General features: G+C 43.8%; 1 long non-coding RNA gene across 3 annotated transcripts in view; it reads left to right on the plus strand.

The window, feature by feature from the left end:
• Positions 1-17,447, plus strand: part of LOC121856386 — a 123,912-nt gene that overhangs the window by 87,230 nt on the left and 19,235 nt on the right. For all 3 annotated transcript variants that reach the window (XR_006086961.1, XR_006086963.1, XR_006086962.1), the window contains 3 exons: positions 3,850-4,000; positions 8,726-8,866; positions 10,155-10,356. This is a non-coding gene — a long non-coding RNA (uncharacterized LOC121856386). The remainder of the gene's footprint in view (positions 1-3,849; positions 4,001-8,725; positions 8,867-10,154; positions 10,357-17,447) is intronic.

Raw genomic sequence — 17,447 nt, forward strand, 5'->3', positions numbered from 1 at the left:
AGGCCAACCGGCCTATTGCAGACTCCTTATTTTCTTATGTTCTTGTGTGTGTGTGTGTGTGTGTGTGTGTGTGTGTGTGTGTGTGTTTACGAGCTGGTCAAATGGTAGGTCCAACCTAACCTAACCAAATGTAACTCAACCTAACCTAAACTAACCCAACTTAAACTAATATAACCAAACCTGACCCGAACCTGACCCAAACCTGACCTAAGCCTGACCTCAACCTGACCTAAACCTGATTTCAGCCTTTCCTCAATCCACTCCTGGTTAAGTTTAGTAAGTTAAATTTAGGTTTAAGTAAAGTGATATGAGGTTAGGTTAGGATTTAAGTAAAAAGTGATATGAAAGTTGGGTCAGTTCATAGTATCAGGTTAGGTTAGGTTAGGTTAGGTTGATTCATAGTATCAGGTTAGGTTGATTCACATTAGGTTATAACATCAATACTCAACTCTAGAATTGATGTTTATTAGCATTCTGACCCTGGCAAGCGTACTCACCTTACTAGTTACAGATGTCTTAAAATTCACATTATGTTCACTATAGCGAGTTATCTCCACAGTGTGTGTTATCTCCAGACCCGTGTTATCTTGTGTTATCTGCCTCACCCGAGCTACAGTCACACCCTAGATTCGTGACTTGTACTGCATAGAACATTGTGATATCTACTCATGGCCGATATTGGAAAATTACCACGAACATGACTGCTGAACTATTTTTATTTATTTATTAACCTAATGATTGTTGTTAAATTTTGGTGAGGTTAAATTTTGACGTTCGAGAGAAAAATCATTTTACCCATCTTGTTCGTGGTAGTCAATTAACATCGGCCATATTGTATGACGTCACGTGTGCCTATTGTGTCACCGTAGAGTTTGTGTGTTTGATAATAGCCCTCTAGTGGTCACCATGGCAACCCCACCCCCCCCCTTAGAGGTCAAAGGTCACGGTCAAAGCTTGGAAGAACTGCACCGCCAAGGAGTGGGTTTGCACCTCCCTCGAGTGAAGTTCAGGTGTTTCCTTGTGTAATTTAACCCATACCTATAATTAGTCAGGTAATTTACATATTTTACCTATAATTAGTGATATAATTAACATATTTAACCTATAATTAGTGAGATAATTAACATGTCTTACCTATATTTAGTTAGATAACATAATTAACTTTAATTAGTGAGAACCTATTTAACCTATAATTGGTGAGATAATGAACCTATTTAACCTATAATTGATGAGATAATGAACCTATTTAACCTATAATTGGTGAGATAATGAACCTATTTAACCTATAATTGGTGAGATAATGAACCTATTTAACCTATAATTAGAATAGGAGTTTATTACACCGATTTAATAGAATAATTACTTAGAGAAATGACTTGAAAGTTTAAAGGTAATTTCTACACTTTGCTACTTTCCTCGTGGGGTAAACTGTGATATGAAACTACATACTGTACTTGTGTTAACTGGGCATGCGATTTTATGTTGTGATAATGGCAGTGTGTGTGTCTGTCTGTCTGTTATAGTTAATTTGGTTAATATTTGGACACACACAGACAATCATTCTCTCTCTCTCTCTCTCTCTCTCTCTCTCTCTCTCTCTCTCACTCACACACACACACCTGTCAATATAACATCTGTATTGCTGTGGTTATGATCCGCTGTGGTTATGACCCGCTGTGGTTATGACCCGCTGTGGTTATGACCCGCCGTGGTTATGACCCGCCGTGGGGTTATGACCCGCCGTGGTTATGACCCGCCATGAACATGACCCGCTGTGGTTATGACCCGCTTTGGCGTTATGACCCGCTGTGGTTTATGACCCACCGTGGTTATGACCCGCCGTGGTTATGACCCGCCGTGGTTATGACGCTTTGGTTATGACCCGCGGCTGGTATGACCCGCCGTGGTTATGACCCGCTGTGGTTTATGACCCGCTGGTGGTTGCGCCGACCCGCCGTGGTTATGACCCGCCGTGGTTATGACCGCAGTGGTTTATGACCCGCCGTGGTTATGACCCGCTTTAGTTATGACCCGCCGTGGTTATGACCCGCCGTGGTTATGACCCGCCGTGGTTATGACCCGTCATGGTTGCCTACAATGTTTGAGGGAATGTTGGTCTGTTGTTAACACTTGACGGAGAATGTCTTGTGTTGCTGAAGAATGTGTCTGTCTGTTGTTGATGTTGTCTTAGTGTCATTAAGTGCTTCGGCGGCCTGGATTCCATTATATCCTGACAATGATCCATTATATCCTGACAGAATGTTCCATTATATCCTGACAGAATGTTCCATTATATCCTGACAGAATGTTTCATTATATCCTGACAGAATGTTCCATTATATCCTGACAGAATGTTCCATTATATCCTGACAGAATGTTTCATTATATCCTGACAGAATGTTCCATTATATCCTGACAGAATGTTCCATTATATCCTGACAGAATGTTCCATTATATCCTGACAGAATGATCCGTATATCCTGACAGAATGTTCCATTATATCCTGACAGAACGTTCCATTATATCCCGACAGAATGTTCCATTATATCCTGACAGAATGATCCATTATATCCTGACAGAATGTTCCATTATATCCTGACAGAACGTTCCATTATATCCCGACAGAATGATCCATTATATCCTGACAGAATGTTCCATTATATCCCGACAGAATGATCCATTATATCCTGACAGAATGTTCCATTATATCCTGACAGAACGTTCCATTATATCCCGACAGAATGTTCCATTATATCCTGACAGAATGATCTATTATATCCTGACAGAATGTTCCATTATATCCTGACAGAATGTTCCATTATATCCTGACAGAATGATCCATTATATCCTGACACAGAATGTTTCAGTGTCTTGGTTCCTGACAAAGAATGTGTCATATCTTGTTATTTGTCCGGCAGTGTGTCGAGTTGGCCATAAGATGTGACACATTATTAAAATTTTTGATAAACATTGAGTGTAAAATTATTATTATTATTATTATTATTATTATTATTATTTTATTAAAACAACCAACATATATGATGATAATAATAATAATAATAATAATAATAATTTAATGTCTTAATTAGGTTATTATTCCACCTTTAATTAACCTGTTTAAGTTACACCTAATTTGGCATCCTCATTAACCACCTCATTCAGTAGTTGGACAATTAACTACTCATTGTTAAGAAATTTATATGAATTTTCCCTTTATGGCGTTACTCAAAATACCATACCATACCATAATGGCTTAACTACCATATTGGTGATGAATTTTCCGCCATGGTATTTAAAACATAGTAATACCATAATTCACTACCATATATCACCATGAAATATATTAAAATTTACCGCTACCATTGCTGTACCATATTTATGAGTTTACTCCATGGCAATTAAAATACCTTGCTACCATACCTCACTACCATATGTGTTTTGACTTTTTTCCCAGGACTTACAATACAATACTACCATTATTCACTAAAAACTACCATTATTGACTCAAAATTACCAGGACTTTACAATACCATTCTACCATTACCCACTCCCATATCTAATGAATTGGCCCCATGGTAGTTGTTTAAAGTACCATAACTACCATACTGTATACTACCAAGATCTTGCACCATAAATATGAATGTTGTTATTTCCTGTTAATGGAAGTACCCCCATCGTTCCCATCCCCTCCAACATTCCCCTTCCTCCCCAACATTCCCCCTCTCCTCCCCAACATTCCCCCTCCTCCCCAACATTCCCCTTCCTCCCCAACATTCTCCCCAACATTCCTCCCCTCCACATTCCCCATCAACTCATAACACTAACGCCACCTTCTCCCCACCATTACAGGCTTCAGTGTTGATGGTTCCTGTAGATGACTGAACCACATAGGCAGCGGACCTACAACCACAACTATCACCACTACCACCATCGTCCCAGCCCTTCACCACCACTCTCACCACCACCCACCCGCCCACTGCACCGCACGGCGCTTCTCAAGGTCAGTAGCCAATCACAGGGGGTTTTCTTATTAACATTGTGACGTATCTAGCTCTCAGCCAATCACAGAGTTATTTATTTTAACATTGTGACGTATCTAGCTCAGCCAATCACAGGGTTTTTTTTTTTAACATTGTGACGTATCTAGCTCTCAGCCAATCACAGAGTTTTTTTCTCCTAACATTGTGACGTATCTAGCTCTCAGCCAATCACAGTTTTTCTCCTAACATTGTGACGTATCTAGCTCTCAGCCAATCACAGGGTTTTTTTTCTCCTAACATTGTGACGTATCTAGCTCTCAGCCAATCACAGGGTTATTTATTTTAACATTGTGACGTATCTATCTCTCAGCCAATCACGTTGTTCGGTTCGTTTTCTTTGTTATTTTAAGCCAATCGGGTTCTTTGATTAGTTTGTTTTGATTCTTTGAGTCAGTCATGTTTCTTGTTGCTGTTGTAATTAAAGCCAATCATGTTCCTTGTTCCTCTCTAGTTTGGCCAATCGTATTCCTTGAATCTTTTGTTTTGATTATCTCAACCAATCATGTAGCTGGATATATTTCCCTGTGTACTTTTAACTAGTTATGTTCCTTCTTCCTGTATCGTTTAAACCAATCTTCGTTAATCCTAATTACATTTTATCACCATTTCTTCATTTATTCCATTATCATCACATTTTCCTTATTCCATCTTTCTTATTTATTCTTTCTTCTATTTTTTGATCTAATTTCCTAATATTTTTATACCCCGCATTAAAGAGAGTCATCTTATGAATCACCTTGGCCTCTGTCGGTCTGTCTGTCGCTTTGGGTCTGTCTGTCGCTTTTAATAGGAATTTCACGTGTTTTTCAAGTCCCCTTTCTTTTCTCTCCCTCCTTCCTCCTCTTCTTCCCTCCTCCCTTCCCCTCCCCCCTCCCTCTCCCTCCTCTTCGTCTCCCTCCCTCTTCCCCTGTCTCCCTCCCTCTTCCCCCCCTCTCCTCCCTTCCCCCCCGTCTCCCCCTCTTTCCCCCCTCCCTCCCCCCTCCTCTTCCCCGTCTCCCCTCTTCCCCCCCTCCTCCCCCCCTCTTCCCCTCCCCCTCCATCTTCCCTCCCTCCCCCTCCTCCCCCCGTCTCCTCCTCTTCCCCCTCTCCCTCCCTCTTCCCCCGTCTCCCCTCCTCTTCCCCCCTCTCCCTCCTCTTCCCTCTCCTCTTCTCCCTCCCTCTTCTCTCTCCCTCCCCTCCCTCTTTCCCCCTTCCCCTCCCTCCCCCTCCCTCCCTTCCTTCCTCCCTCCCTTCCCTCCCTCTTTCCCCCTCTCCCTTCCCTCTTCCCCCACTCCTCCCTCTTCCTCTCTTCTCCCTCTCCTCCCTTTATCCATGTTTCTCCCCTTTTATTCCTTTTGTTTCGTGGGTGTGTGGGGAGGGCAGCCAGTGTTGTGTTTGTGTGTGTGTTTGTTGTGTTTGTTTTGGTTGTATGTTTAGGTAATGTAAAGGTCTCGGATGTTTATACTTAGTGTATTTGTGTATGATGATAGTCTGCATGTATATATGTATGAATGTATTAATGTATGTTTTAATGTATGTATGGCGACCTGTGGTGTAATGGTTAGCATGCTCGCCTCGCAAGCTAGTGGACCCGGGTTCGATCCCCAGGCAGAGTGAAAATATGGGCAGGTTTCTTTACGCCATTTGCCTCTGTCTACCCAGCAGTAATTGGGAACCTGGATGTTAATCGATTTTCGGATCGTGTTCCGGGGTAATGGTTAGCCAGTGCAGTTGGCGAGTTGTCCGGTCTTCTCGGACTATTCCTTGACACTGGGTTCGTTAACTTCGGGTGTGGTTGTTTTGTTGGCGACAGCTTCTACACCTTAAACACTGGGGCATGTAGCTCGTTAACTCAGGGTGTGGTTGTTGTGTTGGCGACAGCTTCTACACCTTAAACACTGGGTCGTGCAGCTCGTTAACTCAGGGTGTGGTTGTTGTGTTGGCGACAGCTTCTACACCTTAAACACTGGGTCATGCAGTTCGTTAACTCAGGGTGTGGTTGTTGTGTTGGCGACAGCTTCTACACCTTAAACACTGGGTCATGCAGTTCGTTAACTCAGGGTGTGGTTGTTGTATTGGCGACAGCTTCTACACCTTAAACACTGGGTCATGCAGTTCGTTAACTCAGGGTGTGGTTGTTGTGTTGGCGACAGCTTCTACACCTTAAACACTGGGTCATGCAGTTCGTTAACTCAGGGTGTGGGTTGCTGTGTTGGGCGACAGCTTCTGGCACCTTAAAACACTTTCAATGCAGTCTGTCATTAACTCCAGGGTGGTTGTTGTGTTACATGCCTCTACACCCTTCAACACTGTCAGTGCAGTTCTGCACCCAGGGTGTGGTTGTTGTGTTACGAGTTTCTACACCTTAAACACTGGGACATGCAAGTCTGTTAACTCAGGGTGTGGTTGTTGTATTGGCGACAGCTTCTACACCTTCAACACTGGGTCATGCAGTTCGTTAACTCAGGGTGTGGTTGTTGTGTTGGCGACAGCTTCTACACCTTCAACACTGGGTCATGCAGTTCGTTAACTCAGTGTGTGGTTGTTGTGTTGGCGACAGCTTCTACACCTTCAACACTGGGTCATGCAGTTCGTTAACTCAGGGTGTGGTTGTTGTGTTGGCGACAGCTTCTACACCTTAAACACTGGGACATGCAGTTCGTTAACTCAGGGTGTGGTTGTTGTGTTGGCGACAGCTTCTACACCTTAAACACTGGGTCATGCAGTTCGTTAACTCAGGGTGTGGTTGTTGTGTTGGCGACAGCTTCTACACCTTCAACAAATTCACTCCTAGGTGGCCCTTGGGCCGGCCATCCTCGTTACACGAGGGGCAACCATTATGTGTGTATGTTTTAATGTATGCATGTTTCTATGTATGTATGTATCCCGTGTGGGTTTGTCTCCGCCTCGAGTACAGTTGAGTTTTTGTGTTGTGAGTCGAGGCTCTTCTGTACCCCGAGTGTTTATTGAGGTGGAGGGTGAGGGTCGAGGATGGAGTTGGAGGGTGAAGGTGGAGGAGGAGGGTGAGAATAGGTGGAGGTGGAGGGTAAGGGGAGGGTGAGGGTAAGGGTCGAGGGTGAGGGTCAGGGTCGAGGGTGAGGGTCGTCCTTGTATCGACACACGGGAGAGGGGCGCTGTGTTGGGTGATTCCCCTGCCTGTTGTTTCGTCTCCTTTGATTCTCTGTTTGTTCCCCTCTCTTCATTCTCCTCTCCCCTACTCTTCCTGTCCCTTCTCTTCTCGTTTTCTCTCTTCTTCACTTCTCTTTTCTTCTCCCTCCCCTTCCTTTCCTCTCCCCCACCCTCCCCTACTCTCCCTCTCTCTCTCCCTCCACTCCTCGCCTGACCCTTTGTCAATTCTCCCTCCTCCTCCCCTCCCCTCCCCTCCCTGACGTGCAATATTGCCATTTATTTCAGTTTGCTATTTCCCCAGCGTGCAATATTGACGTTCCATCATTATCCACTTAACGAGTAAGGTCGTAAGATTATTTTAGTAACTTCAGTATAAAAAAAATTTACTTTTCGTAATTTGAAAGACTCGTGTCGTTTAACTTACAGAATTTAACTCTTGACTTAGTTTATTTACTCAATTTCTCGTTCCCATCCCGACGTTCATTGAGTTTAGATTAGGTTACGTTTGGTTAGATTAGGTTACCTTTGGTTTGGTTAGATTAGGTTACCTTTGGTTTGGTTAGATTAGGTTACCTTTGGTTTGGTTAGGTTAGGTTTTTTCGGTGTTTTTTGTTTTCTTTTATGAACGATTCTAACTTAAAGTATAGGTATAATAACTGTGTGTGTGTGTGTGTGTGTGTGTGTGTGTGTGTGTGTGTGTGTGTGTGTGTGTGGAGTGACTCTAATTATGGTGATGATACCTGTACTACACCTTAATGGTTTACCTTATGTCCCTTAGTTTAATTGCTCTTTATCTTCTCTCCTCGCTATTTGTTCAGACCCATCATATAATCCCCTCATATAACTATTCCCACGCATTACGCCTATATAACCACGCCCCACGCAGCCACGCCGCCTCATATAACCACGTCCCCACGCAGCCACGCCCTATATAACCACGACCCCACGCAGCCACGCCTCATAACCACGCCCCACGCAGCCACGCCTCATTTAACCACGCCACACACAGGCACACCCATCATAGCCACCCCTCGTATAACCATGCCCCACACAGCCACGCCCTTCATATAACTACGACACACACACACAGCGACGTCCAACACAACCACGCAGTACATATCTACGACACATATAGCCACGCTCCACTCAGCCACGACAGTCGACACGCAGCCACGCCTCACTCAGACATGCCTCACACAACCACATCACAAACAACCACGCCACACACAGCCACGCCACACACAACCACGCCACACACAACCATGCCACACACAACCACACCACACACAACCACGCCAATAATACAACCACGCCCCAATACACAACCACGCCACACACAACCACGCCACACACAACCACGCCACACACAACCATGCCACACACAACCACGCCACACACAACCACGCCACAAACAACCACGCCACACACAGCCACGCCACACACAACCACGCCACAAGTAACCCCCCCCCTCCACACACACACAGCTTTTAACATCGCATTTGAATCTAAAACTTGACCAATTACATCAAATTCTTCCATTATAATTCTAACATGTCTTTGAATTTGGTTTTGAACAGGTGGCGGCGGGGTAAGTGGGGAGGAGGACTTGGGGACACCACAATCATCCCCAAAATTGTCTAGGTGGACCGCCCAAATCCCCGGTTTCCCTAAGGAGCTGGAGAGAAACATTAAAATCAAGAAAGGCGCCGACCAACTAGGTGAGTATCCCCTTATTCTTTTCTCGTTTTCTTTGTTAGAGTTTTGCCGCCTTCCTTGTTATTTTTGTTGTTATTTTTGTGTTATTTTGTTTGTTATTGTTATTTATTGTTTATTTACTGGTATTTCCTTTTTATTCTTTTATTCCGCTTTTTATTTCCTCTTCCATATCGGTCGTGTTAATAATTCCTGTTTTTTATAATTAGTAAAATTTTCTACCATTTCCCTTCTTACATAATTTATTCGCGTCTTTCTATTCCTTCAAATTATCTATTTTTATTTATTTCATCGCCAATTTTACCTAATCCTTTGCCTTTATTATCATCCCCGTAGTAAAAAAAAATCACAAAAACTTTTGGAAATCAACTTTTAGAAGAGAAAAAAATATTGGTATTTACGTAATTTTTTTGCCGAGTCATTGTTTACATTGTGTTAGTGTGTCTTAAGTTGTCTGATGTTTAGGATATGTAGTGTGTATGTGTGTGTGTGTGTGTGTGTGTGTGTGTGTGTGTGTGTGTGTGTAATAATAATAATAATAATAATTAACGGTTTATTGAAAGAGCATGGCAGCCGGAAGGCTGAAAATATACAATTACATAATTGGGGAATGGGTCTCTTGATTTACAAATGATGTACAAGTAACATAAGTGATACAAATATGACATATAATAATTAGGTGTTGCTAATTTTTACAATGGTTGGGACTGGGCTGTTCTTGTAGCAACCAGTTCGTGCTCGTATGGGCTGGTGTGTGGCCAGGACAGTAGCTTGGGGCAATGCAGGTGTGCTCCATCCTTCAGGTTACGTCAGGTGAAGCTGTGAGGTCAGGTTAGGTCAGATCCAGTCACAATCAGTATTGCTGTGTTTTTGAGCTTTTCCTTCGAGTTGAAATTGCCACTTTTCTATATCACTTGTGGGTTAATCGTCAATCTTTGCACTGTACTGTTGGTGTGAGGTTGTTGATATATCCAGATGGGAAGGAGGAGATGGGGAAGGGGAGAGCCCGACAGACCGGGCTGGCAGCTGTCTCCATGGTCAAGAGACCACGGCCGCGTTAGCGGGCAGCGCCGACTGCACACGTCCTTACCCGAAGAAGGCTGAGGTGTGTGTGTGTGTGTGTGTGTGTGTGTGTGTGTGTGTGTGTGTGTGTGTGTGATGTAATCTGTCAATCTGTGTCTATCCATCTATCTTTCAATTCATCCAGTCATTCATGTATCTATTTATTCAACCATTCATGTATTTATCCAGGTATCCATCTATCCATCCACCAATCTATCCATCTATCCACAGGGGTGAACATCGAGGTGGTGGACCAAGGTGTGAACGGGGTAGTCGTCTCATCTCTGGTCAGGAACGGCGCTGTGCACAAGGACGGTCGGCTGCACGCTGGGGACTTTATCCTGAGTGTAAACAATGAATCTATGAGACACATTACTAACTCCCAGGCCAGAGCGATCTTGAGAAGGACCCAACTCGTCAGCACGGATGTCAGGTGAGTGTTGGTGGTGTCTGGTGAGGTGTGGGGTGTCAGGTGAGTGTTGGTTGTGTCACTGTCTGGTGAGGTGTGGGGTGTCAGGTGAGTGGTAGGGTGTCAGGTGAGTGGTAGGGTGTCAGGTGAGTGTTGGTTGTGTCGCTGTCTGGTGAGGTGTGGGCCGTCAGGTGAGTGTTGGTTGTCAGGTGAGTGTTGGTTGTCGCTGCTCTGGTGAGTCGTAGGGTGTCAGGTGTGTCGTAGGGTGTCAGCGTTGGTGTCAGGTGAGGTGTGGGCTGTCAGCGTTGGTGTCAGGTGAATGTTGATGTGTCAGCGTTGATGTCAGGCATTTATCTATTGACGTGGAATTAAGAGGTTGAAGTTCTAATGGACCCCGGTCATAATAGGCCCCGGTCAAAATAGGCCCCGGTCATAATAGGCCCCGGTTATAATGGGCCCCGGTCAAAATAGGCCCCGGTCATAATAGGCCCCATTTCTTATAGAGCCCCAGTCCTAATGGGCCCCAGTCCTAATGGGCCCCAGTACAAATAGGCCCCAGTCCTAACATAACCTAATTTATCCATTACAATTGGATGAAGCCCATTAGAAGTACACATTGGTACTTAGTTAAACTGGGGCCTATTAGGACTGGGGCCTATTAGGACTGGGGCCTATTCAGCTGTTCGTAAGGTCCAGTCCCAGTGGAATTTTGACGCCATTTTGACCTCAAGCAGTGCGTCGATTTTGTATTGCTTAAATGGGTTGTAATAAAGAGAGAGAGAGAGATGACCCAATTAATTAGAAAAATCAACAAAAACAAAAGAGAGAGAAGGGATTTATTTTTTTAAGTAAAAGAAGAGAGAGACGACAACAGAGAAAGAGAGTGAAAAGGGGATAGAAAACACGATAAAAACCTCAAGAAAACAAACACTGGATAAAGAGAGAGAGAGAGAGAACAAGGTTAACAAAGCCTTTTAAGGTCATGATTAGCAGAGCAGCTCCTTCACTTCCTGGTGCTGTGTTGTCGACTCTCTCTCTCTCTAGAGCTGTTATGATGAAAGGAAAGAGAATGGAAGGAGTGGGGGAGGGAAGAAGGAAAGGATAGAAAGGAGAAAGCTAGAAAGTGAATGGGAGAGTGAGAAGGAGGAAAGAAGAAAAAGATAGTGAAAGAAGTAGATGGAAAGGAGAGAGGGAGGGAAGAATAGAGTGATTGAAGGGAAGGAAGAAAAAAGAATGATGAAAGGAAAGTTAGAAAGGCTGAAAGGAGAAGATAAACAGAGAGAGAGAGACAGTTAGAAAGGAGGAAAGGAAAGGAAAGGATAAACAGAGAGAGAGAGTTAGAAAAGGCTGAAGAGAGGATAAACAAGAGAGAGAGAGAAAGAGAGTTAGAAAGGAGGAAAGGAAAGGAAAGGATAAACAGAGAGAGAGAGAGAGAGAAAGGAAAGGATAAACAGAGAGAGAGAGACACTATCAGTAACGTAAACACAACAAACAGGCTTACCACACTGAGGGGGAGAATAAGACAACAGGTAAACACCAGCCTTGGCCTACAGGTGAAGCAGCTGGCCAGATGTGTGGTAAGTTTTCTATTAGAGACGGAGACCAGAGAACGAGATATGAGGGAGTGAGAGATATTACGTGTTGTGGAGGAGAAGGAAGGATATTTGGGTTTATCACACACACACACACACACACACACACACACACACACACACACACACACCACGGAAGCCAGCAGACTGCCCACAGACATCTCCTCCTCCTCCCTCTTCTGTGCCTTGTCTGCTCACCTCACACATTAGAGTCTAGTCATACACACACACACACACACACACACACACACACACACACACACACACACACACCGGAGAGAGAGAGAGAGAGAGAGACGACCATTAAGGGAGACTGGAAGCCTTAACACAACGTCAAGTACCCGCCTTTCCTGACTATCTGAGGGTATTTTTACCACCCGAGGGAGTGTAATCCTAAGGCAAGGATCATTCAGTAGGTGATGAGAGTTACGGTGCTGAACGATAACAATAGAGGTAAGAAAAGTAGTCGTTTTTCAAGTTAGTTTTTCGTGTTTTTTCGTAATATTTCAGTCTTGTGTATTGACCTCTGTATTGGTTAGGTGGAGAATGGTCATGAGTGGTTGTGGTGTAAATACAGTAGATGGATTAAGTTGACCTTTTCGTAGCTTTAATCTAACATGACCTTCCCCTCACCTAACATGACCTTCCCCTAACCTAACATGACCTTCCCTAACCTAACATGACCTTCCCCTAACATAAACTCACCTTCCCAAACTTGACCTAACATGACCTTCCCCTAACTTGACCTAACATTACCTTCCCCTAACTTGACCTAACATGACCTTCCCCTAACTTGACCTAACATGACCTTCCCTAACTACCTAACCCAACCTAACCTAACGTAATCTTAACATACAGCGTCCTAATACGGGTTTCCGTAATTATGAAGCCTCCTACAAAAATCCTACCTGTAAATTGAAGCCTGAATGAAGGAACCCCGTTATAGTGTATGTCTTTTGTAGAGTCTTTACTATCGAGGTCATGAACAGGTGTTGTCTGGTGCCTTTTGTGTTCCCTTTGTGTTCCAGTCCAGGTGTGTTGTTCCAGTTCAGGTGTGTTGTTCCAGTTCAGGTGTGTTGTTCCAGTTCAGGTGTGTTGTTCCAGTTCAGGTGTGTTGTTCCAGTTTAGGTGTGTTGTTCCAGTTCAGGTGTGTGTCCAGTTCAGGTGTGTTGTTCCAGTTCAGGTGTGTTGTTCCAGTCCAGGTGTGTTGTTCCAGTTAGGTGTGTTGTTCCAGTCCAGGTGTGTTGTTCCAGTTGTGTTGTTCCAGTCAGTGTGTTGTTCCAGTCCAGGTGTGTTGTTGTCCAGGTGTGTTGTTTAGTCAGTGTGTTGTTCAGTCCAGGTGTGTTGTTCCAGTCCAGGTGTGTTGTTCCAGTCCAGGTGTGTTGTTCCAGTTCGGTGTGTTGTTCCAGTCAGTGTGTCCAGTTCAGGTGTGTTTCCAGTCCAGGTGTGTTGTTCAGTTCAGGTGTGTTGTTCCAGTCCAGGTGTGTTGTTCCAGTTCAGGTGTGTTGTTCCAGTTCAGGTGTGTTGTTCCAGTCCGGTGTGTTGTTCCAGTCCAGGTGTGTTGTTCCAGTTCAGGTGTGTTGTTCCAGTCAGGTGTGTTGTTCCAGTCCAGGTGTGTTGTTCCAGTAGGTGTGTTGTTCCAGTCCAGGTGTGTTGTTCCAGTCAGGTGTGTTGTTCCAGTCCAGGTGTGTTGTTCCAGTCCAGGTGTGTTGTTCCAGTCCAGGTGTGTTGTTCCAGTCAGGTGTGTTGTTCCAGTCCGGTGTGTTGTTCCAGTCCAGGTGTGTTGTTCCAGTTCAGGTGTGTTGTTCCAGTCCAGGTGTGTTGTTCCAGTCCAGGTGTGTTGTTCCAGTCCAGGTGTGTTGTTCCAGTCCAGGTGTGTTGTTCCAGTCCAGGTGTGTTGTTCCAGTCCAGGTGTTGTTCCAGTCCAGGTGTGTTGTTGTCCAGGTGTGTTGTTCCAGTCCAGGGTGTTGTTCCAGTCCAGGTGTGTTGTTCCAGTCCAGGTGTGTTGTTCCAGTCCAGTGTGTTGTTCCAGTCCAGGTGTGTTGTTCCAGTCCAGGTGTGTTGTTCCAGTCCAGGTGTGTTGTTCCAGTCCAGGTGTGTTGTTCCAGTCCAGGTGTGTTGTTCCAGTCAGTGTGTTGTTCCAGTCCAGGTGTGTTCAGTCAGGTGTGTTGTCCAGGTGTGTTGTTCCAGTCCAGGTGTGTTGTTCCAGTCCAGGACAGTAAATTACCGCAAGATCTAATTAAACAGATCTCAGAGGTCAAGGAAATTATGTGATACTGGTATTTTTTTCTGTCTGTCTGTCTATCTCACACACACACACACACACACACACACACACACACACACACACACACACACACACAATGGTGGTTGCGAGAAGTTGCTGGTCATTGGTTGTGTTAGGTAAGATCAGCAAGTCAGTCAGTCGGTCAGTCAGTCAGTCTATCCAGTCAGTCAGTCAGTCCGGTCATCCAGTCAGTCAGTCAGTCAGTCAGTCCAGTCAGTCAGTCAGTCAGTCTAGTCAGTCCATCTACTGTATCAGTCAGTCAGTCAGTTTATGGGGACGGTGCAGGTTGGTTACTGGACCTTAACAAGATTATGAATACACTGAACTGTCTCCCTCACTCTTGGCTAGGAGGAGGAGGAGAGGTAGGAGGAGGAAGGGAGGAGAGAGGAAAGGGAGGAGAGAAAAAGGGAGATGAGGGAGGGAGGTAGGGAGGGAGAGGGAGTGGGAGGGAGGAGAATGAGGAGAGGTTGGAGGGGGGTGGTAGGGAGATAAGGGGGTGGGAGGAGAGAAGGTGGTGAGGAGGGTGGCGGAGACAAGAGAGGAGAAAGAGAAGGAGAGAAAGATAAGAAGAGAGGGAGGAGGAAAGTGATAGAACAAGTCTATCTCTCTCTCTCTCTCTCTCTCTCTCTCTCTCTCTCTCTCTCTCTCTCTCTCTCTCTCTCTCAATAGCGCCACAGGGACACATGCGGCAAGACATACAATTACTCCTCCTCTTCCTTTTCCTTCACTTCTATCCTCCTCCTCCTGTTTCTATTCTTCTCTTTCTGTTTTCACCTTCTTCTCCTCTTCCTTCCACCCTCTTCTCCTCTTCCTTCCACCCTCTTCTCCTCTTCCTTCCACCCTCTTCTCCTCTTCCTTCCACCCTCTTCTCCTCTTCCTTCCACCCTCTTTCTTTTCCACCCTCTTCTCTTCCTTGCACCTTCTTCCTTCTCCTCATCCCATTCTCCTCCTCCTCCTCCATCTTTTTACTTCCTTATTTTTCTTCTGCCTCCTTCTTCCTTCCTTCCTTCCTTCCTTCCTTCCTTCCTTCCTTCCTTCCTTCCTTCCTTCCTTCCTTCCTTCCTTCCTTTCTTCCTCCACCTACCAGTCCTTAAACACAAAAACTCCTTAAACAAATTATATTAAACATTCGAAAACAAAACAAAGTGACGTCATGTAAACAAACTCTGTGATTGGTTAAAACATAAGCTGCTCTAGTGAGGTGTGACCTAAGGGGTTATGGGGTTAAAGCAGAGGTAATCGAGGGTTAAATCAGGGGAACTCTCAGGGGTTAAATCAGGAGGGGGACTCAGGGTTAAATCAGGGGTTGGGTTTTATGGGGAAGAACTCTCGGGTTAAATCGGGGGAGACACTCAAGGGCTAAATCAGGGGAGGGAACTCTCTCAGGAGGTAAAATATACAGTGACATGAGGGAAATTTGACCAAGGAGGAAAAATGGATTCATGTATAATTTCCTCCTCATTTCCATAATAGTGTCAGGTCGGGAATCATGGGTCGCTGTTATGAGGGATCTGAGGCCTTGGGAATGGGTCATTTATCATGGGTAGGGTGGTAATGGGGTAAGGTGCATTGTTGAGTGGTGATAATGGTGAAATTTGGGAGGGTAATTTATCTGTGTGTGTGTGTGTGTGTGTGTGTGTGTGTGTGTGTGTGTACTCACCCCTGAAGATGTGAATTACACGAAAGCGCTTGGGAACTTCGTGTTTTCTTCTTTCCTTGTGGTTATCAGTATATATATATATATATATATATATATATATATAATATATATATATATATATATATATATATATATATATATATATATTATATATCATTTTAGTACAGGCTTTGTGTGAAATATAACAGAGTCTAGAACTGCTTTTAGTGTCCTTGTGGCCCTGGCAACGTTCCTAGTCACACCCAGTAGGTCGAGGGTTCGATTCCTTGCTGGTGAGTCGTTGATTATATGTTCAAAGTCCGCGTGTTATATGGACTAAAAATAAAGTATATATAATATTCCTCGCGTTTCATACCCTGGATTCGGTAGCTACTGACACCACATAAGAGCACGGGCAGTTTCCATTGAGGTTCCGGCGCCATCACTCGATGAACAGGCTTTGTGTGAAATATAACAGAGTCTAGAACTGCTTTTAGTGTCCTTTGGCCTGCGTGCGTTCCTAGTCACACCCAGTGGATAATAAATCTTGATAAAATCACCAGGAAAATGGAAACAACGGGTACCTAGCTTTCGTCTTTATTCAAGACATCTTCAGAGGCCTCTGAAGATGTCTTGAACAAACAGCAAATCTCCGTTGTTCCATTATATATATATATATATATATATATATATATATATATATATATATATATATATATATATATATATATATATATATATATATTTTTTTTTTTTTTTTTGTAGAATTGTGCAGTTAAGGAAATTAACTCACTGTTTATTATTTTATATTTATCTTATTTATTTATTTATTTATTTATTATTTTTTTCGGCATTCGAGGTGTAAATGATGAGTTGCCAAGTAATGTTTTTTTGCTTGAATATACATAGTATAATTTTTTTTAATATACATATACTTAACTGGGTCTTTTGTTTGTATACTTTATTTACTTTTATATTTTTTGTCTGTATATAATATTTTTCGTATATACTTTTTGTCACTTGAGGCATATAAATTCAGTTGCCAATATGTGTATTTTTTTACCCTAGGATACACGTGTATACATTCCCTTATTTATGTATACCTGTATATATATTGGAAGGTAGAGTCTCAGTGCAATGATGACGCCATATTGGATGCTATTTCCTTTATATATATCCAGTAGAAAATTGATCTTGTGATTTTTTGAGATTTGGGACTAAAAATTTTCTCGGATCAGGAAGGTAGAGTCTTAGTGCAATAACGACGCCATATTGTACCTCCTAGTCCTCCAGTCATGAGGAAAGCTTCATCACACGAAGCTCACTCCTACAGAAGCCTACAGGTTAGCGACGACCTGAGGAAGCCAAACTAAGTCTGCCTGACGTGGTAGTGACGGGCTGAAGCAACTAACAGTTCCTTCACCACTGGCACGAGAGGCACCCACTAGCCTCTCTCTCTCTCTCTCTTTGGTGATTACTCTTGGTGATTTAGTCTATACGGTGATTGATTTTTGTTGGGAGGGGATAATGGGACGATTTAACTTTGTGATTTATTGTAGTTCGTGATTTAGAGGTTTTATATTACCTGGTGATTTGA

This window comes from Homarus americanus, unplaced genomic scaffold (assembly GCF_018991925.1).
Source record: "Homarus americanus isolate GMGI-L3 unplaced genomic scaffold, GMGI_Hamer_2.0 scaffold48220, whole genome shotgun sequence".
NCBI classification, from domain to species: domain Eukaryota; kingdom Metazoa; phylum Arthropoda; class Malacostraca; order Decapoda; family Nephropidae; genus Homarus; species Homarus americanus.